Here is a 22,846-nt window from a genome sequence, read left to right on the forward strand (position 1 = left end):
TGCTTCCTGGGTAGGCTGAAATCGTACATTATACTCAGGAAGGACACATGAATTCACCTAGTCTAATCTAAATATTTGGGTACAGTTTATTTTTATTTTGTTATTCAACTGCCTTTATCCTATAGACAGTTTTGAAATGTAAGCAAGCAAACAAACAAACCCGAAGTATGTACAATTGCCTCTCAATATCTGTGAACTGAAACACCATCTTTGAATACAATGTATTAGGGGAACTTTTTCAACCATACTGAACATGCACAGATTCATTTAGTTAGCCCCTAAATAATATATTATAACCACCATTTACATATCATTTACCAGTATCAAGTGTTATAAATAATGGTGAAAAAATTTAATGTACATAGAGAAAAAAGAGCAAAGTTATGAGCAAGTTCCACATCTCCTCTCCAAAGCATGAGTCAGTTTCATGGACATTGGTCTCCATGGGTCCTTCTGGAATGGAAATTGGGTAAAAGGGTCATTACATATAAATAAAATGTTTCTTTAAATAGTAATATATACCTTTATACTCATTATATCCAAACAGCTACTATTAACTATGCATCAAGCTACCTAACTGCTCTGTCTTAATCCATTCATCTTCAAATGAGCCTTAGATTGGCCTTATTTGATAGTACTTTTGTAAAGATTAAATACGTTGGTATGCCTGTTTTTATACAGTACTCAAAATATGTAAGTTATTATTATACATAATTATAATACATAATTATATAATAAGGTAATTATTATAAATGATTATATAATAAGGTATCTTACTATGTATAATATGAGCTATAGCCAATTAGTCTCTTCACTATGGAAATGAGATTCTTGAAATCCAGAAGAAAAACTGCCTTGACAACTTGGCAGTGATTCTGGCAAAGGCAGGACAGTCCCCAGTATGACAGTTCCTCCTTCCAACAGGCCACAGTGGCAAACACTGAGATGCAGGTTGCTACTAGGTATGAGGTCCTATACTAAGAACTTTCCATCGTCAGCTATCATGGTCCTGTAAAGCAACCTTAAAAGGCAACTGATGTTCCAGTTCTAATCTTATCCGGGAGAAAACTAGGACACACACAACTTCCAAGATACAGAACTCACCCACTATTTCACATCTAGCAAGCTGCAAAACTATGTTTTAAGTCAGCTATTTCTTGCTCCAAACATTGGTCAATGCCCTACCATAAGGAAATTTCTTCATACTAATCAGAGCATACTAGTGAATCTCTGAACTAATTAAATTAGGCATGGAAAGGTCATAGAAAGCAAATATTTTCCTACAGATTTGATTCATCAAGAAGGGACTTAAGGGGCTGAAGAGATGGCTCAGCCGATAAAGGCTAGGCTCACAACCAAAAATATAAGAAGGGACTTGAGAATCTCGAAGAATTGAGTACCCTCACTTTCAGAGATGTGGCCCAAATCCTTCAAGTGTATCTGTGTCTACCATCTGTCTTACAGCTTTTCTGGTCCACAGCAGTGTGACACACTCTTGTCTGGGCTCATGTCTCACTCAGCATACCTATTTTCTTTCTGAAATCCCCAGCTGCCTTTCTGTATGCTTGTGGAAAATTTTTCAGTACCACGAGTGCAATCGTAAGACCTCCAGTTCTTTCTGACTTGTTGGTGAGAGAGTAAGGTGTTTGTCAGACCTGAGTGTTGTGGCTTTGGCTGAGCTCCTGACTTACACGTTCATCAGTGTAGAAAAGAATCGACATGGCGAAAAAATGTTGAGTAAATTTGTTTATGAACCCAGACAAATCATGTTCCCTCTTTTGAATAGGAAAGACTCCTAAGCAGTCTTTTGTGTTGAAATGTGATATAATTCCACCCTCCCCGTTCTTCCCTGCCTTTGGACATTGCTCACTGGTATTTCACAGTGAGTCAGGCCTGCCACAATCACAGCCTTGTCTTGCTTCACTGTCACCACCTGCTTTCCCATCAGCCCAACTGATGAAAACTTTGTGCCAAGCTGAAATGTGTGTTTTACTTATTTTTGTGTTCAGACAGAAGCCTTTGAATGAACGTTGGAAAGCTACAGCCACACATCTCACTCATACAACACAAAATGGAAGTCTCAGTAGTCAAAGGGAAAGCTGGCCACTTCAAGATAGATCTACAAGTGTTTATTTCACAGACTGGTTACGGAGACGTACAGGCCATTTTATCTTTATATACAACAGATGCCTCCCATCTTTAGTTGTATATCTTTTTTTGCCAAAAGTCAGCTGCTGACGGGAGATATAAATGTTCTGTAGAGAATTTTGAACAACATGGTGGTTAATCTTAGGTCAACTTGTCTAGATGAGAGGATGCCCAAATAAGAAGGAAACACTATTTCTAAATATGTCTGTAACATTTCCAGAAGACATTAGACTGAATAAAGATCTACCTTACCATGTGAATAGGCATCAATGAATCTATCAAAGGTCCTACAAAATGACAAATGTTAAAGAAGAGGCAGTCTCTCCCCGTTCTGGGACATGAACCTACCTCTTTCATTCTTGTTTATCAGAGATCTCAGTTCTTAAGGTTCAGATTTCAACCAGGGTTTAGACTGTGTCCTACTTAATTCCTGGAACTATAGTTTGTGTTGGAATGAGACCATCAGCCTTCCCTGTGACTCTGACTAGCATAGAGGGGAGAGAACTTCTGAATACTCCCAATTAAATGCACCAACCTTGTACAATACATCTTTTCTATACATTACATATGGATCCTAAAAGTTCTATTGCTCTGAAGAACTCAGACAAATATGGGAGATTTATAATAACACCAAGGTTGAAAACAGAATGACAAAAGATTTGTTAAAATGAAGCAGCCTACACACCAATCAGTGTAGTGATGCATACCATCAACTTCAGAATGGACCAGTATAAAACAGGATCTCACGATCACACTGAGTTCCATGTCAGTGCTGACTTACCAGTAATAGAAAATTGCTTTCACACCAGGTAGTTATGGTAAGGCTCAAGTGGGGAGATTGTTATCTAAGCCCTTCAGATAATTGTGTGCTCTTAAGAAAACCATTTAGCCTCTCTAGGTACTCATTCCCTCATTTGCAAGGTGAGAAAATTGTAAAGGCAGTCTCCATTTTCTCCTATTACTAAATTATGTTTACTATCTATAAGCATCACAGGGATTAGCCATTTGGAGAAAAGAAGCTGAGACTGGTTACAACCATGCAGCATTTCCCTGGGAAATTCAGCAGGAAGAAAGCCATGACTTGCAATATTTGCCAGTTCCCATGGTGCAAATATTTCCACCATCGCCATATTCAATTTGATGTTATTAAATACAAAGTTCTAAAGAGAGGTGCATATTTGGCTCTTGAGAACTGGTAGGAATGGGCTACAGCACACTTCTGACTCTATTTTCTAGATCTAAGGTTTGTTTTCAAACGACTTGGAAAGCATCCTTTATTGCTTTAAAACGATGCCTTAATATCAAACCAAACCAAAGCTTTACTAAGGAACATTTTCCTATTTGGATGAAAAGATACACAGTAACCATTTGTTTTGGCCTTGGGGAAATAAAAGTGCAAGCTAATATCCTAAATGAATCACACAAAACACATCTCCGTTTCACTTGCCACTAAAGTAGGTTGCAAGTTTGCAAATTCTTATTCAACACAGGACCTCAAGTGAGTACTTTCACTCAGATGGGCTGAAAATATTTCTTGTAACATCATGATAGATTTACACAAAATAAAGTCAAGGACATAAAAAGTTTCAGATGAATAATTCAATTGAATGCATGCAGAAATCTGCAGAAGACAAATATTCCTTTCCTGAAGGCATCGTCAAAAATATCTTCTGTACCAAAAGATCTTCGACAGACCTTTGCCATTTATAGTCCAAGTTATATTTAGAGTATAGAGAAGCTTTGAAGAGAGATTGGCTTTAGATCCTGGGTGCCCAGCAGTGAGCACACCCTGCATACAACGGCTCATGTATTAGTAGTAACTGCCCAGTTACTTCTACAGAAGCAGAAGGTAGAAACAAAGGTATCAAGGACAAAGGAAAAGCCGTTACAATACTGTGCTACCAAGCTGGCTAATGCTGCTGGCCACTAGACTTCCAAACCCCTGTGTGTTTGTTCCTTTTGCATCACTAGTTCAGGAACATGACATAAATAAGAGAGGAGAGTTTTATTCAGGCTCTCAGTTCATAATGAAATTTTAGTTCACCATGACATAGAAGACTTGTTGGTGGGAACATGATACACTGGTTTCACATGTACCAGAACAGAAAGGAGAACGTGACCTTATTTTGAGATAAGTATCACCTTCAGATGCCTTACCCCTCGTAACCATCACTACCAGCCAGCCTCCATCTTTTAAAGCACCACAAACTGGAGATGGGTTGCTCAAAGCATGAGTTCTCTAAGTCAAGCCATAATCCTCAGAGTCTATAAAATGTGCTTAAGACATTTTTCTGCCTTGGGGCTAAAATAAAGAATATTTAACATCTGTCATTTCTATTACTTTAGTTAAGAGTGAGTCTGCTTGCTTGTTTCATGTTTGATTTACTATGTTATTGAAATAATTTGCACGTAAATATTCTACATACACTTAAAGATAACATTTGAGACCCATGCCCTTAAACTATCACCATAATAAGACCCCAAAACATGACCCTTGTCCCCTAAATTACCTCATACCACATTTCTCTTCACCTTTTCCTTACCTGACTGGGCAACCACTAACTCTTCAGCATTAAAATTAATGTTCTTGTGTATACCCGTTGGTTCTTTATGTAAAATATATATAATCTGGAGGGAAAAAGCTCATTAAAACATGTCATTTTCTCTTTGCAAATGAGTGTGCCCAGCAAGTAGCTCAGCCTCTATGTGGATGCAGACAAGTCCATATGAGTTGTTTATAGTGTAATCCAACCTTGTCCACCAACTGGTCCAAGCTTATTGTTACCAGAACAACAAAAACCCATCTTATCCATGTGATTCATGCTGTCAAAACTATTTGAAGGGCAGCCTGTCATGCTATTGAAGGATCATTGTATTTATTTTACATACACATTGAGGCCGTTTCATACAATAGCTCAATAATAAAATAAAAGTCAGAAACCTCTTAAACTTCCTTTAGAGGACTTATTTTTTTTAGTAAAAAATAAATATCCAACAGTAAGAAACATTCACTGAGATGTGAGAAGAAAATTTATATAAAACAATTATTTGAAGATTTTTATGAATAATTCTTTATATAAAGGTGAGTTATTATACAGCCTAGTTGTGGGCATAATGCTAATGTTCAATATTAATGAATAAAATTAAAATGTATGAGCTAAAATTATTCTCTCTAGGACCTAAAACTTCAGTTAAGGATGAACTAATAATCTCAGTGAAAGGCTTTCGCAGCTACCCGAGTGAAATGCAGTTAGGTCTTGATTCTTTCTGTGCTTTAGCTGTTCGAGCAACTGGGAAGGATTTCTGAGGCTAATGCCACATCCACCACAAATATTTATGAAACCCTCTTGCTCACCACAGTTATGCCTAATGAACATAGTTGACATATTCAAGGCTCTGAACTAAGTACCTTGCCTCCACAAGTCTCCCTTTCCCAAAGGAAGTCCCAGTTCTGTGTATTTTAGAAAGCAAATGTCTAAACCAGAAAGTAAAAGTGAGAGTTTTTGAGCATACAAAGGAAAGAAGACAGAAAAGAATAGAAAGAAAAGTCATTAATTTAGCCTGTAGATGCCATGTTAGCATCTTGTCTAGCTTCTAATTAATGGAGCAAGGATTTCAATATCAATTTTCTTACAAGTAAGCACACTTTGGAAAACATTAAAAATGAAGACTTTGTAAAAATGTTTGTACAATGTACTGTCAAAGGAACTTTGACTTTTCACAATAAAAGAAAATTTGTTGTCAGTATTCTGTTTTTGTTGTTTTGTTTTTGTTTGTTTGTTTGTTTGTTTGTCTTGTTTGTTATTTTTCAGGACAAGGTTTCTCTGGATAATCCTGGCTGCCCTAAAACTCACTCTGTAGACCAGACTGGCCTTGAACCCCGAGATCTACTTGCTTCTGTCTCCTGAGTCCGGGGATTAAAGGCTTGTACCACCACAGCCTGGCAATATATGAGAGAATTCTTTTTAATCACTTTAGGTTACCATTATGCAGTTTATAAACTACTTCCTTTGCAATGTGGCTTGCTTGGTGGGATGACAGTGTAGAGTAAGCACTGGAGACAGCAGGATTGTCAATCATGTGAGTCTAGTCTCCTTAATGGAAGGAAATGAAAGGCATCCTGTCAAGTGGAACGCCGGAGAGAAAGGTGACAACCTGGTGGCCCTTTGCTATTCTATTAAGAGCCAGCCTCCATAGGAATCCCTCATAGCCTCTCCTCATCCATAATGGAAAAGGCCCCATGAGCTCTGCATCCTCAACCAATCAAATCTGCCCTATGCTAATCACTGATACTTCCTCCAGGCCCTAACCCTGAGCTGTTTACCAGCCAACAGAGCCCATTCTTGTTGTGCTTTTCTACTTTGCTGGGAAGTGTCTGTCTAGCTGTACCTAAAGCTTTGCTGTGATACTTGTCATCTGGAAACATCTTCCCAAAGGTTTACTATGCTCCAATGCGTAAGAATAAATCATGAGGTCAGACCCTGAAGGTTTTGACCCAGTGCTTGGAAAGGTGGTCCTGACTTGTTTCATTGTTCACCCCCGCCTACAGTTATGCTTGTAAAGTACCAGAAAAGATTCTAACAGGATAAACAGGGAGATAAAATTAATTAGAACCATCATAGTTCTAATTAATCTATCACTCTACAACATATGGACGGTAGAGTGATAAAAATTTAGGGTTTAAAGGAAGCACATCCAGGCTAGAATCCTAGCTCTGCCTCCTTCCTCTGTGACAACGCCAGACTGGTCAGCTTCCACAAGTCTCCATTCTCACGCATGGATGAGCTGAGCTGAAGGATAACACGCTCCTTCCAGGCTGCTAGTATAGTCTGTGAGGTGACTAGGGCCTGGCGCAGGATGTCAGTGTGTGCAGCAGTTGGGGTTGTTAATCTTTGTTGTTGTTTGTCCCTGTGTACTTATCCTGAGCAGTATTGAAATCCACCTGAAGGAGAAAACTCAATTTAGAAGATTAAAAAGTATTTCTAAATTAAAATTCTGATGGGAATTTTTTATCAAGGTTAATATATGAGAAGTGCACGCAGGTGTACAGAGCGGGGCTTGCCTCTTTCGATGCTCAGCTTTGGCATCCTGACAGCTGAACCCGCTCCTCCCACACAGCGCCGCCCCTTATCACTGCCTGAATGTTCTTGATACTTGCTGACATCCATCCATATGTCAGCCTTCATCATCCACTCCCCACTCACTGCTGGTATTGAATACTTTTCTTTATTCATAGGCTTTCAAAATTCATGAAAACCTTCAAATCACTGTCAGAGGAGTCAGGGAAACCTTTCTCTTTCTGTTTCTAGAAAATGAGGTTGAGGGTTTTTTTTTATTTATTTCTTTGTTTGTATTTTCAATATACATGTACAGGAAGAAACTAATTTATTTTGTCAAATGTCTTTATGAGATAGATAAATATTATATTTCTGTTATCCAAAACACTAAGAAAATAAATATAACAATGCACATTATCTATATAGAATTCCTTTCCCCTTTCCCCTTGACATTCTACCACAAGCTAGCCCTTAGGTATTTTGGGACCTACAATTCACAAACTTGTGTGGTTTCATCTGGACAAACTCTGTTTTAAACTGACATAGTAAATTCTTAAAATCAAATTTACATATACTAGAGCAACATGGATTATGTTGTTTCCTAAGTACGTCTGGAGTCATGCAGTCCATGAATGTTTCTGAATAATATCCCTTAACACCCTTATTCTTATTGTTTCAATGGTATCACTCAAATAATACCAATAATAGCAAAAATAGTAATAATTATTTCTGTCATATTTCTCTTTTCAACTGGCTGTGTATTGTGTGCACAGAACATACTGATTCAATAATGGTAATATAGTGAGCCCAATCTAAAAACACAGAGCAAGGGAAGAAGGAGGTAAGGGTAAAGATGGAGAGAAGGAGAGGAGGGGGAGGAGAGCAAAAGGATGGGAGGGAGAAAAGAAATTAGCATTAGTAGCAAAGCTCAGTTAGTAAGAGTGTCGGCCTAGCATACACAAGGACCTCGTTGAAATGCTGGCTCAATGAACCCAGGTATATTGATGCATACTATAGCTTTGCCTTTGTGAAATAGAGGCAGGAAGACCAGAAGCCCATGGTCATCCTGGACTGTATAGCATGTATGAGGCCTGTGGTAAATGGGAGAGACTCTGTTGGAAATTAAAAGTAAAAGATGAATTGAAGCTAAAATGCAGGTTAAGTTACTTGTTCGTCGTTGTTATATAGTACATAATAAGGAAGAGCTGAAGACCGTCATTACCCAGGGGATTACACTCTCACACACACACACACACACACACACGCACACACACACACACACTCACACACACACTCACACACACACACACACACACTCACACACACACACACACACACACACACTCACACACACACACACACACACACACACACACACACACACACACACACACATTTTCACCAAAAATTATGTCACTTTCTTCTGCCTACTCCCCAAGTTCTCCCCACACTTAAATTGTTAGCTTCTTTTTATTTTATTATATTTGTTGCTTGTGTGTACACAAATTCAAACCTCTGGATCCATTTTTGTTGTTTGTGTGTACGGTTTCAAGACTGATCATGCTACATTGGAGAACCAATACCCCATATTGACTTCATCCCTGGGAGAGGGTAATTTTTCTTCTATTAAAAAACATTTGTAAATGTGAGGTTTGGATCTAGTGCTCCTCAGTAAAACTTTACCACGTGACACAACATATTTGGTAAAGGCAGACATAGGTCTACAAAGAACACATGGAGGCAAAAGCTAACTAACCTCTTCAGATTGCATTAGAATAATTTTGTCTGCATGTGACCACATATACTGTCTTCTATTTTGATAAGCAAAATGGTCAGATATAGGAATAATTCTTGAGCCTATTTCTGGTGCCTTAAGGATTACTTTTTCTGGTTCTCTAAAAGGCACAGTGGTTGTCAATCAAAACGACTCCCAGAAAGTTAAGATATATTTCTTTTCATTACATACACTAAAGCCAAAATATTTGCTTTGCATCTGGGAACCATCCAAATGCCTGAAGCTATGAACACAAACACCAGCCATCTCTTTTCCTATGCATTAGCTCAGAACATCTCCATGGACTATCTTTCCAAACAAAATTTGTATTAGAGTTGTATGGGGTTGTTTGGGAAGCAGTCAAGAGTTCAATAGTAAAGAGTTCATGGAGACATGATATGGTGGTTCAGTAAGGAGAAGAGCTTGTGTACAGTCCTAGCATTGCGAGTCACATCCTTCTGCCCCAACAAGGAAGCAAGGGAGGACTAACTCCAAAGAATTGTCCTTCTACTTCCACCTCCATGCACATACACAGGAACACACACACACACAGGGACACACAAGCACACAGAAATACACACATATAAACATACACATACACAGAAACACACACATATACATATACACAGAAATACACATATACATAGAAACACATACTCACACATGCACTCACATACACTCACACACTCTCAGATGTACATTCACACACACACATACCCTTACACACATATACACACTTACACACATATACTCACACATATATATTCACACACATATACACTTACACAGTCATTCATGCACACATACACTCACACAGAGGAACCCACACATACACAGAAACACACACACTCACATATATACACAAAACAACATACACTCAGACACACATATATTCACACATACATAAACTTATACACATACACATACACATAACTAATTAATTAAAAGGCATGAAGTGAAGGCAATCAGGCTATTTCCATGTGTTTATGCATGAAAAAGTACAGTTTATTTCTGCTCCATGAATAAGTAGTTAGATTGGGGAGCTTTCTAAGAAATAGCTATGTGTTCTAGAAAAATCACTGAAAATATAAATCTGTTTACATTTGGAAAGATGACAGTATAAGAGAACACATCAAGGGTCCCTTCCCAGTCTAAACCACAAGTACAGATACAAAGTCAACGAAAACACTAAAAGGCACTATTGTGAAACAACAACAAATAAAGAGATAATTATGAGCCAGTCATGGCCTCATCAGGAAACAGATGTTACCCTCCATAGGGTTTAAACTGTAAGGAAGTAAATGAGAGGAGCATTTGTGGAGGTATAGCCAGGATTAACACAATCAATAAGGGTGGGTGAGGAATATGGAACCAGTGACAGGGGAAACCCTAGCAGGAGAGAAGGCAGCCACTACACAACATCAGGAAAAACCCAAACTCCCTCAAACACAGGCGTGTCAACACTGAGTCATCTTTCTAAAATCTAAATCCATTTCTATTTCCAAACTCACTACTCCAGCTGCTTTATACACGCATGGATTCACGGACACACACACACACACACACACGGCTCCTATTACCCAGGATCTCTGAATTTACTATAGGGATTCAGTCTGTGGCAGGTCACTGTCCTTCCTATGCTGGCACACATTTTCCTTACCTTCTCTTCCCCTCTTCTAGCAAAGACCAAGCCTTTTATCCTCCATACACACTGATATTTCTTTGTAACCACTGGACTTAACATGGGTCTCAATCACTAACCTAGGTCCCCATTCTTAAGTAAAGTTACAAACTTCTGTCAAAAGCAATACTTCCTTGGGAGCAACCTGTGAACCATCTGGTATGCACTCTGCCAGCAACAAGGGTTATATGTGGGTGACAATAACCCTTGGTGACAATCTTCACTACTCAGCTATAATATGATTTCACACACATGCTATATGGCACTTGCTTGGCTGGTTTTTTCTTTGCCAGGCTTTAGCTTAGGAGATACTGTCTATTAATATAGAAGAGATGAACAAAGGCTTAAAATGTTCACTCCAGGCTTCATACATCTTTGAACACTCTAGTAATCTTTCATCTGATCTAGGTGCCTTCAATCTTTACTCCAGAGCACAAATACTTGCGTCATGGAGCCTAGGTTTTACCACCCAAGTCCCGTACTTGAAGGTTTATCTAGCTCAAACAACTCATAGCTACTTATTGACATATGAGCATGGAAATATGTATTTACTCTTTAATTCACCGCTAAACATGCAATATTACTGATGTAAGACCTAGCTGACTCATAGGAAGTCATATCTGTGGCTTTGACATTTGCAGAAATATATAATAAATATCAATGCTAACACAAAATATTTTATATTCTCTTCAATTATATAACTGATGCCACCCTTTACTTTTAAGATTTTTATCCAATTTGCAAGTTCCCTATAAGTAACCCTGTTGATCTATGCTGTGACAATAAAGTTAAATAAATGTTTTAGAAAACATAACTTAGTTTTCCATTAAAAGTTTATTTACTGTCTAATCATTTGGTAGAACTGACTATGAATTTGAACCCAAGGATATCAGACATTATGGACTCCACCTTGACACTCCTATGTGGCCTCAGAAAATGCAGTTATGAAATAAGAGAACATGGCAGTCCATCCGATTTTACTACATAAGCCCTGATTTTCCTGATACAATCTCTGTCTAGGTTTTCTAGTACTTATTTCGTGTTTACTAAGGCTGTGTTAGGACCAGGTGCTATATGTGAACTTGAAAGCATCATCTCACTTTATGCCCAGCACTGTGGTAGGCTGGAAGAACAAACAACTCAGAACCCAGAAATGATGGCATCTTGCTCACCAGCAGCAGTACAAGCGGCTTGCTTTCAACTGATTTCTTTTGATGACAAGTTCTCAGAGATAAGTAGAATCAATTCTCAAGTAAAAATAAAGCAGATAGAACAGCAATATCCATTTCAATGGGAATGCTCAGTATGCAATTTTCCCAAGGAGATGCATACAGTACTGTCAACGTGGTATCACTGCTACCCGTGTTTGATGCTGATGACATGTGATGAGAAATGACTCCTCGGCTCTCTCATCACCACAGAAAACCTGCTGGAGTTTTAGACTGAGAGAGCTGTTATTTGTTTACTGCTTTGATTCTGAAAAGTCCTAAAGTTCAAGACTGCCATTCAATAGCTAAGGCTCAATTGTAATGAGTTAATAGTCTTCCTTCTAACCGTGTCTCCAGAAAGCACCATAACGAAGGTGTCTGGAGTCCTGGTACATAGATGATAATCACCATCTATGGGAAAAAAAAACATATTTCTGGTCATCCCCAAATTCAATGCAAATGGATGATCAAGTCACTTGGGAAGTTCTTTTTTCTCCCTTGACAGTAGCAGTTGTCTCAATATTAAGGCCTCAGTATGCATTTATTGAATTTCATAAAAAGGATAGAATTGGTATGGGTTTTTTTCTCAAATCTGAAACTCATCCTTTTTTAAAATCATAATAACTACCTCTAAATAAATTTTCAGGAAAAAAATGGTGTACATGTTTCCAACCCCTTTCTGTTTCTGTCTTTCCGTCTCTCTGTCTGTCTCTCTCTCTTTGTCTCTGTCTCTCTCTTTTGCTTTCTCTCCCTCTCTCACACACACATGTGCATGTGTTCACACAGGCACATACACACACATACACACAAATACACACATACCCACACACAGTGGCTATCACTTTGTGCATTACATGAAAGCCCAAACATCTTTTCTTTCTGGTCAAGATATGTTACCAAAATGCTCTCTGTACTGCAGTATAGAGCAGGCTAGACCTCCAATGAATCTGGAGACCATCATTGCTGAAAATAAAAGGTAAATCTTTCTTCTTTAAAATCAGAAAATTTTCTCCCTACATTTAATCCAAATCAGTTCCATGGCAGTTAAGATCAACTAAATTGAGGTCATGCCCCTTATTCTATTTAACTTCACAATATGTGTATGAGTTTATGAGCAGATGCTCAGACTCTAAGATCCTAAAATATCATCATGCTGTACTCTCTCCAAAGAACTGGATTCCATGAACCCTATAACAGGAGTTCTATTCAAACTGCCTTTGAAATGACGATTGTGATCCACTGGCCAGGTTAGTTACCATATCACAACCATTCAACACCTTCTCCTCATAGAGCCTTAAAGCCATACACAACTCTTATTAAGAATAGTAGGTATATGTGCAAAGCCAAACCAAAAGGAAACAAACCCCAATTCAGCCAAGTCCTTGAATCTCTTACCAGCCACGATCTGTGGCCACAAACAGCCTTCCTACATCCTTTTGTGGTTGGTAGTAAGATAATAGCACTAACCACACTTCATTACTAACTAGAATTGGGCTTATAATTTCTCCCTTCTGGAGAGCTGATGAAGACCACAGGTGGGCTGTGAAGACTCCTCAGAGGTGAGATAAGGCATAGAGAGTCGCTTTTCAACCATAAACATTGCATTGGATCTTTCAAGTTCAAGATACTAACAAGAAATCCATGTGCAGAATACAAAGAAAGACATTCACACATGTTTTCTTTTACCTCCCTTTCTCAAGTTACATCAAAATCCCTGCATCTTCTTTTACCAGTTCTTGACTTTCTAAAAGATAGAAAAGAGTTGGCCTTGAATAACCTTAGTAAAGAAGTATGTAGGAGCAGGCATTTATAATTTCCTCTTAAAGCAAAATTTTTAAATGCCATCACATTAACTAAAATGATCCTTGGTGGTAGTTCTCCATGCATTCATTCTTTCAGTCACTGTTCAGTGGGTACCTACTGTGTGCTACGTCTTGTTCTAAATGGTCTGCATACCATAGTGCAGACATAAGTTCAGCGATATGTGAGACAAAGCCTGTGCTCAGAGCTTGTGATAGCAGAGGGTTTGTCTTGAATGAGACAGAAAGGCAGGCAGTGCTGTAGGAAGACACAGAGAAGCCTCAAGTAGATCTTGCTGTTGGCCTAGGAAACTGTAAGCTGCTGGTCAGCCTGAGACATCCTGTATATGGGTCAGGTACACTTGCAGCTTTCTCTGGATGGTCTTGATTTTGAACTAGGGAGAAAAAAGAGAATTTCAGTTGTCTAGAGTGACCACGGTGGGAGTCACAGTTTAGCCATCTGGTCATCACCTGAGATAGAAATCTGACTTTCTGCAAGTCTGACTCACAGCAAGTTGCTTTCCAGAGTTAGTCAGACGAGATGAGGATTTTGATTTCTTGGAATGTTACCAAAGGTGTGGCCCCAAGTGTTCTTTCTATAGATAATATAGCCATTGTCAGTTTGCTATAGATGGCCTAAGCATTGTCAGTTTATATGGGCTGTCTCATTAGAGACCAAAAATAAGAAAACTAAGTTGTCACAAAGCACAGAAGCATCACATATAACTTCTCTCTTTCTTGGCCATTTCCCTGTTTTGACTGATGTAATGAGTCACGTTCATGCACTCCTTCTCTTAAGTATTAGAACTTCAAATCTTGAATCTCTTAGTATGGGCATGGAGACTATCAAACATCCATTCGTGCCTTCCGGTCCACTCCAGCACCAGGGTGCCTTGCCTAGAGTCTTCAGACACCCACAAGGACCCACACAGGATCCCCCACGGGATCCTAAGGCCTCTGGTGAGTGGAACACAGCGTCTGCTCCAATCCAATCACGCGGGACCTGAGACTGCATTAACTAGGGAAGCAGATAACCTGGCCTAATCAGCGGCACAAGTCCCTTCCGGTCCACTCCAGCACCGGGGTTCCTTGCACATGGAGTTTCTGGACACCCCCAAGGTCCTCAAAGGACCCTCCACGGGATCTTAAGACCTCTGGAGAGTGGAACACAACCTCTGTCAGGAGGGAGGTTCAAACACCAGATATCTGGGCTCCTTCCATGCAAGAAGAGAGCTTGCCTGCAGAGAATACTGTAACCACTGAAGCTAAGGAGAGAGCTAGTCTCCCAGGTCTGCTGATAGAGGCTAACAGAGTCACCTGAGAAACTAGCTCTAACCAGAGACAACTATAACAACTAACTTCAAAGATTACCAGATGGCAAAAGGAAAACGTAAGAATCCTACTAAGAGAAATCAAGACCACTCACCATCATCAGAATGCAGCACTCCCACCCCACCTAGTCCTGGGCACCCCCAACACAGCCGAAAAGCAAGACCCGGATTTAAAAGCATATCTCATGATGATGGTAGAGGACATCAAGAAGGACTTTAATAACTCACTTAAAGAAATACAAGAGAACACAGCTAAACAGGTAGAAGACCTTAAAGAGAAAACACAAAAATTCCTTAAAGAATTGGAGGAAAACACAACCAAACAGGTGATGGAATTGAAAAAAACCATCCAAGACATAAAAAGGGAAGTACACAATAAAGAAAATCAAAAGTGAGGCAACTCTGGAGATAGAAACCCTAGGAAAGAAATCTGGAACCATAGATGTGAGCATCAGCAACAGAATACAAGAGATGGAAGAGAGGATCTCAGGTGCAGAAGATTCCATAGAGAACATTGGCACAACAATCAAAGAAAATACAAAAAGCAAAAAGATCCTAACTCAAAACATCCGGGTAATCCAGGACACAATGAGAAGACCAAACCTACAGATAATAGGAATTAATGAGAATGAAGATTTTCAAATTAAAGGGCCAGCAAATATCGTCAACAAAATTATAGAAGAAAACTTCCCAAACCTAGAAAATGACATGCCCATGAACATACAAGAAGCCTACAGAACTCCAAATAGACTGGACCAGAAAAGAAATTCCTCCCGACACACAATAATCAGAAGAACAAATGCACTAAATAAAGAGAGAATATTAAAAGCAGTAAGGGAGAAAGGTCAACTAACATATAAAGGCAGGCCTATCAGAATTACACCAGACTTTTCACCAGAGACTCTGAAAGCCAGAAGAGCCTGGACAGATGTTATACAGACACTAAGAGAACACAAATGCCAGCCCAGGCTACTATACCCGGCCAAACTCTCAATTACCATAGATGGAGAAACCAAAGTATTCCACAACAAAACCAAATTCACACATTATCTTTCCACGAATCCAGCCCTTCAAAGGATAATAACAGAAAAAAACCAATACAAGGACAGAAATCATGCCCTAGAAAAAGCAAGAAAGTAATCCCTCAACAAACCAAAAAGAAGACAGCCACAAGAACAGAATGCCAACTCTAACAAAAAAAATAAAAGGAAACAAAAATTACTTTTCCTTAATATCTCTTAATATCAACGGACTCAATTCCCCAATAAAAAGACATAGACTAACAGACTGGCTACACAAACAGGACCCAACATTCTGCTGCTTACAGGAAACCCATCTCAGGGAAAAAGACAGACACTACCTCAGAGTGAAAGGCTGGAAAACAATTTTCTAAGCAAATGGTCTGAAGAAACAAGCTGGAGTAGCCATTCTAATATTGAATAAAATTGACTTCCAACCCAAAGTTATCAAAAAAGACAAGGAGGGACACTTCATACTCATCAAAGGTAAAATCCTCCAAGAGGAATTCTCAATTCTGAATATCTATGCTCCAAATCAAGGGCTGCCACATTCATTAAAGACACTTTAGTAAAGCTCAAAACACACATTGCACTTCACACAATAATAGTGGGAGACTTCAACACACCACTTTCATCAATGGACAGATCGTGGAAACAGAAACTAAACAGGGACACAGTGAAACTAACAGAAGTTATGAAACAAATGGACTTAACAGATATCTACTGAGCATTTTATCCTACAACAAAAGGATATACCTTCTTCTCAGCACCTCACGGGACCTTCTGCAAAATTGACCATATAATTGGTCACAAAACAGATCTCAACAAATACAAAAATATTGAAATTGTCCCATGCATCCTATCAGATCACCATGGACTAAGGCTGATCTTCAATAACAACATAAATAATAGAAAGCCAACATTCACATGGAAACTGAACAAGGCTCTTCTCAATGAAACCTTGGTCAAGTAAGGAATAAAGAAAGAAATTAAAGACTTTCTAGAGTTTAATGAAAATGAAGCCACAACAGACCCAAACCTATGGGACACAATGAAAGCATTTCTAAGAGGGAAATTCATAGCTCTGAATGCCTCCATAAAGAAACTAGAGAGAGCACACACTAGCAGCTTGACAACACATCTAAAGGCTCTAGAAAAAAGGAAGCATATTCACCCAAGAGGAGTAGACGGTAGGAAATAATCAAACTCAGGGGCGAAATCAACCAAGTGGAAACAAGAACTATTCATAGAATTAACCAAATGAGGATTTGGTTTTTTGAGAAAATCAACAAGATAGATAAACCCTTAGCTAGACTCACTAGAGGGCAAAGGGACAACATCTTAATTAACAAAATCAGAAATGAAAAGGGAGACATAACAACAGATTCTGAAGAAATCCAAAACATCATCAGATCCTTCTACAAAAGGCTATACTCAACAAAACTGGAAAACCTGGACGAAATGGACAAATTTCTAGACAGATACCAGGTACCAAAGTTAAACCAGGATCAAGTTAATGATCTAAACAGTCCCATATCCCCTAAAGAAATAGAAGCAGTCATTAATAGTCTCCAAACCAAAAAAAGCCCAGGACCAAACGGGTTTAGTGCAGAGTTCTATCAGACCTTCAAAGAAGATCTAATTCCAGTTCTGCACAAACTAGTCCACAAAATAGTAGTAGAAGGTACTCTACCCAACTCATTCTATGAAGCCACAATTACTGTGATGCCTAAACCACAGAAAGATCCAACAAAGATAGAGAACTTCAGGACAATTTCCCTTATGAATATCAAAGCAAAAATACTCAATAAAATTCTCCTTAACAGAATCCAAGACCATATTAAAGCAATCATGCATCCTCATCAAGTAGGTTTTATTCCAGGGATGCAGGGATGGTTTAATGTATGGTAATCCATCAACATAATCCATTATATAAACAAACTCAAAGACAAAAACCAAATGATTATTTCATTAGATGCGGAGAAAGCATTCGAAAAGATCCAATGCCCATTCATAATAAAAATCTTGGAAAGATCAGGAATTGAAGGCCCATACCTAAACATGATAAAAGCAATCTACAGCAAACCAGTAGCCAACATCAAAGTAAATGGTGAGAAGCTGGAAGCAATCCCACTAAAATCAAGGACTAGACAAGGCTGCCCACTTTTTCCCTACCTCTTCAACATAGTACTTGAAGTCCAAGCCAGAGCAATTCGATAACAAAAGGAGATCAAGGGGATACAAATTGGAAAAGATGAAGTCAAAATATCACTTTTTGCAGATGATTTGATAGTATATATAAGTGACACTAAAAATTCCACCAGAGAATGGTGAAGTAGCTGGTTATAAAATTAACTCAAACAAGTCAATGGCCTTTCTCTACACAAAGAATAAACAGGCTGAGAGAGAAATCAGGGAAACAACACCCTTCTCAATAGTCACAAATAATAAAAATATCTTGGCGTGACTCTAACTAAGGAAGTGAAAGATCTGTATGTTAAGAACTTTTGAAGCTTCCCTCTCACCTCCACAAAACTCTATGACAGGATGCAAATCAGAGAAGTCTGGACAGAGACAATAGAAGCAGTATCCAGATTTTATTGAGCTGCTTGTGTACCTGCATTGAATAGAACAGCAATGGCTTGTGCTGTAAGATCGAGAATCAATAAATGGGTCCTCATAAAATTGCAAAGCTTCTGCAAGGCAAAAGACACCGTCGATAAGACAAAAAGACCACCAACAGATTGGGAAAGGATCTTTACCTATCTCAAATCAGATAGAGGACTAATATCCAATATATAAAAAAAACTCAAGAAGGTGGACTCCAGAAAATCAAATAACCCCATTAAAAATGGGCCTCAGAGCTGAACAAAGAATTCTCACCTGAGGAATACCGAATGGCAGAGAAGCACCTGAAAAAAACGTTCAACATCCTAAATCATCAGGGAAATGCAAATCAAAACAACCCTGAGATTCCACCTCACACCAGTCAGAATGTCTAAGGTCAAAAATTCAGGTGACAACAGATGCTGGCGAGGATGTGGAGAAAGAGGAACACTCTTCCATTGTTGTGGGATTGCAAGCTTGTACAACCACTCTGGAAATCAGTCTGGCGGTTCCTCAGAAAATTGGACATAGTAATAATGGAGGATCCTGCAATACCTCTTCTGGGCATATATCCAGAAGATGTCCCAACCGGTAAGGACACATGCTCCACTATGTTCATAGCAGCCTTATTTATAATAGACAGAAGCTGGAAAGAACCCATATGCCCCTCAACAGAGCAATGGATACAGAAAATGTGGTACATTTACACAATGGAGTACTAATCAGCTATTAAAAACAATGAATTTATGAAATTCCTAGCCAAATGGATGGACCTGGAGGGCATCATCCTGAGTGAGGTAACACATTCACAAAGGAACTCCCACAATATGTACTCACTGATAAGTGGATATTAGCCCAAAACCTAGGATACCCAAGATATAAGATACAATTTGCTAAACACATGAAACTCAAGAAGAATGAAGACTGAAGTATGGACACTATGCCCCTCCTTAGAATTGGGAACAAAACACCCATGGAAGGAGTTACAAAGAAAAAGTTTGGAGGTGAGACGAAAGGATGGACCATCTAGAGACTGCCATATCCAGGGATCCACCCCATAATCAGCTTCCAAATGCTGACACCATTGCATACACTAGCAAAATTTTATCGAAAGGATCCAGATGTAGCTGTCACTTGTGAGACTATACCGGGGTCTAGCAAACACAAAAGTGGATGCTCACAGTCAGCTAATGGATGGATCACAGGGCTCCCAATGGAGGAGCTAGAGAAAGTACCCAAGGAGCTAAAGGGATCTGCAACCCTATAGGTGGAGCAACATTATGAACTAACCAGTACCCCGGAGCTCTTGACTCTAGCTGCATATGTATCAAAAGATGGCCTAGTCGGCCATCACTGGAAAGAGAGGCCCATTGGACACGCAAACAGTATATGTCCCAGTACAGGGGAACGCCAGTGCCAAAAAATGGGAATGGGTGGGTAGGGAAGTGGGGAGGAGGGTATGGGGGACTTTTGGGATAGCATTGGAAATGTAATTGAGGAAAATATGTAATAAAAAATATTTGAAAAAACAAGAATGAATTTATGAAATTCCTAGGCAAATGGATGGACCTGGAAGGCATCATCCTGAGTTAGGTAACCAAATCACAAAGGAACTCACACAATATGTACTCACTGATAAGTGGATATTAGCCCAGAAACTTGGGATACCCAAGATATAAGATACAATTTGCTAAACGCATGAAACTCAAGAAGAACGAAGACCAAAGTGTGGACACTTTGCCCCTTAGAATTGGGAACAAAACACCCATGGAAGGAGTTACAGAGACAAAGTTTGGAGCTGTGACGAAAGGATGGACCATCTAGAGACTGCCATATCCGGGGATCCATCCCATAATCAGCTTCCAAACACTGACACCATTGCATACACTAGCAAGATTTTGCTGAAAGGACCCAGATAGAGCTGTCTCTTGTGAGACTAGGCCGGGGCCTAGCAAACACAGAAGTGGATGCTCACAGTCAGCTATTGGATGGATCACAGGGCCCCCAATGGAGGAGCTAGAGAAAGTACCCAAGGAGCTAAAGGGATCTGCAACCCTATAGGTGGAACAACATTATGAACTAACCAGTACCCTGGAGCTCTTGACTCTAGCTGCATATGTAGCAGAAGGTAGCCTAGTCGGCCATCACTGGGAAGAGGCCCACTGGACTCGCAAACTTTATATGCCCCAGTACAGGGGAACGCCAGGGCCAAAAAGTGGGAGTGGGTGGGTAGGGGAGTGGGGTGTTGGGTATGGTGGACTTTTGGGATAGCATTGGAAATGTAAATGAGGAAAATACCTAATTAAATAAAAGATATTAGTCACCAGGAGGACAAAAAAAATCATTTAATCACAAATTAGTAAGAAAAAAATAAAACAAGGAAAGCGCTTTTATTAAAAGAGCTGTTTCTGATGCTTTTGCTGGCTTTTAGGACCCATGTCTTCCTATTGGATTGCCTTATCCATCCTTAATATGAGAGGAGGTGCTTAATTTTATTGGAATTTGATAATCCAAGTTTGCTTGATGTTCCCAGGAGGCCTGAACTTTTCTGAGGGGACAAAGAGGAGGGCTGTCTGGGGAGGAAGGAAGGGCAAAGGATGGACTGGTTGGGTGTAGAAGGAGGGAAGGAAAATGTGGTTGGGATGTAATATATGAGAAAATAATTTAATAACAGTAAAAAAGAAAAGAAAGAAAAAATATCATGTTGTGTCCTTGAATATGCACAATTATGATGTGCTAAGTGATACTTCATATATTTAGTGAGATGGAAATGCTAACAGTCTGGTTTGAACATTACTTATTACATACATATGGTAAATTATCACACTGTAACTGATTAATTATGCAAGAAAAATAAAATTTCAATTAGAGTCTTCCTGTTCTTTCACTTTTCTTCACACATACTCCTAACCATCCCTGAAGCTTTTTCATATGGGTCTAGCACTTTTCTTGTTTTGAGCCTGGGCTTTTTCTTTTTAGCCCAGACTGGACTTGAGCTTGTGACCCTCCTGCATCAACCTTACAAGTTCTGATGTGTGATACCATATCTGCATCTAAGTCTCAGTCCTTAGAGAATGTGAGCCACTCACTAACCTAGTCTTTCCAAAGTGTCGAAACCTATTATTTGGGTTAGCAAAATATTATTGTCTTTTTTCTTTTTGTTTGTTTGTCTGTCTGTTTGTTTTTCAGCCACCCAGTATAGTTGCGATTTACTATGGACAAATGTGGCGTAGTCATTCAACTACACTACAGAGTCCATCATACACAAGTCACTGTGTGGGGCGGTGGGCCGAAAGAGGAAGACTGGTAAGGCTGAGCTAAAGTTGGAAGCCCTGGAGACCCTCAAGGGATAGTAGGAGCTTTCCCTGCTCCTGGAACCAGGCCCCTGTCACATAGCCACAACAACCCCTCCTCAGTCTTTCCCCTCCCCCCACCCCCATAAAGAGGTTTGTGGCCATCAGTCACTGTAGGGTCAGCACCTGAAGCCCTTCCACATGTAGATGAGGTATTTCCAACCTCTAAAAACCAAGCCAATAGGAAGCACCTACTTTTAGATCCCAACCCACACCAAAAGTGTATATAAAGATCCTATCCAGAAGGAATAAATGCGTGTGAGAATTACTCCGTAGTCTGAGAGCTTCTGTCATAAGAACTGTAACACTGCCACCAGGGAAGAGATCTGCTCTCCTGAAATGCCACCAGAGGCTCCCCCACATCCCTCGCTGGCTAGTCAAACCCCCTGCCCTGCTCTGCTCACTTCTCTCACCTTGCACCTGAACCCTTGCACCTGGTCTGGCCAGAGGTCTCCTTAAATTCGGAGCTGTGACAAAAGGATGGATCATCCAGTGATTGCCATATGCAGGGATCCATCCCATAATCAGCTTCCAAACGCTGACACCATTGCATACACTAGCAAGATTTTGCTGAAAGGACCCAGATATAGCTGTCTCTTGTGAGACTATGCAGGGGCCTAGCAAACACAGAAGTGGATGCTCACAGTCAGCTATTGGATGGATCACAGGGCCCCCAATGGAGGAGCTAGAGAAATTAACCAAGGAGCTAAAGGGAACTGCAACCCTATAGGTGGAACAACAATATGAACTAACCAGTACCCCGGAGCTCTTTTCTCTATCAGCATATGTATCAAAGATGGCCTAGTTGGCCATCACTGCAAAGAGAGGCTCATTGGACTTGCAAACTTTATATGCCCCAGTACAGGGGA

This window comes from Mus musculus, chromosome 3 (assembly GCF_000001635.26).
Source record: "Mus musculus strain C57BL/6J chromosome 3, GRCm38.p6 C57BL/6J".
Classification (NCBI taxonomy): domain Eukaryota; kingdom Metazoa; phylum Chordata; class Mammalia; order Rodentia; family Muridae; genus Mus; species Mus musculus.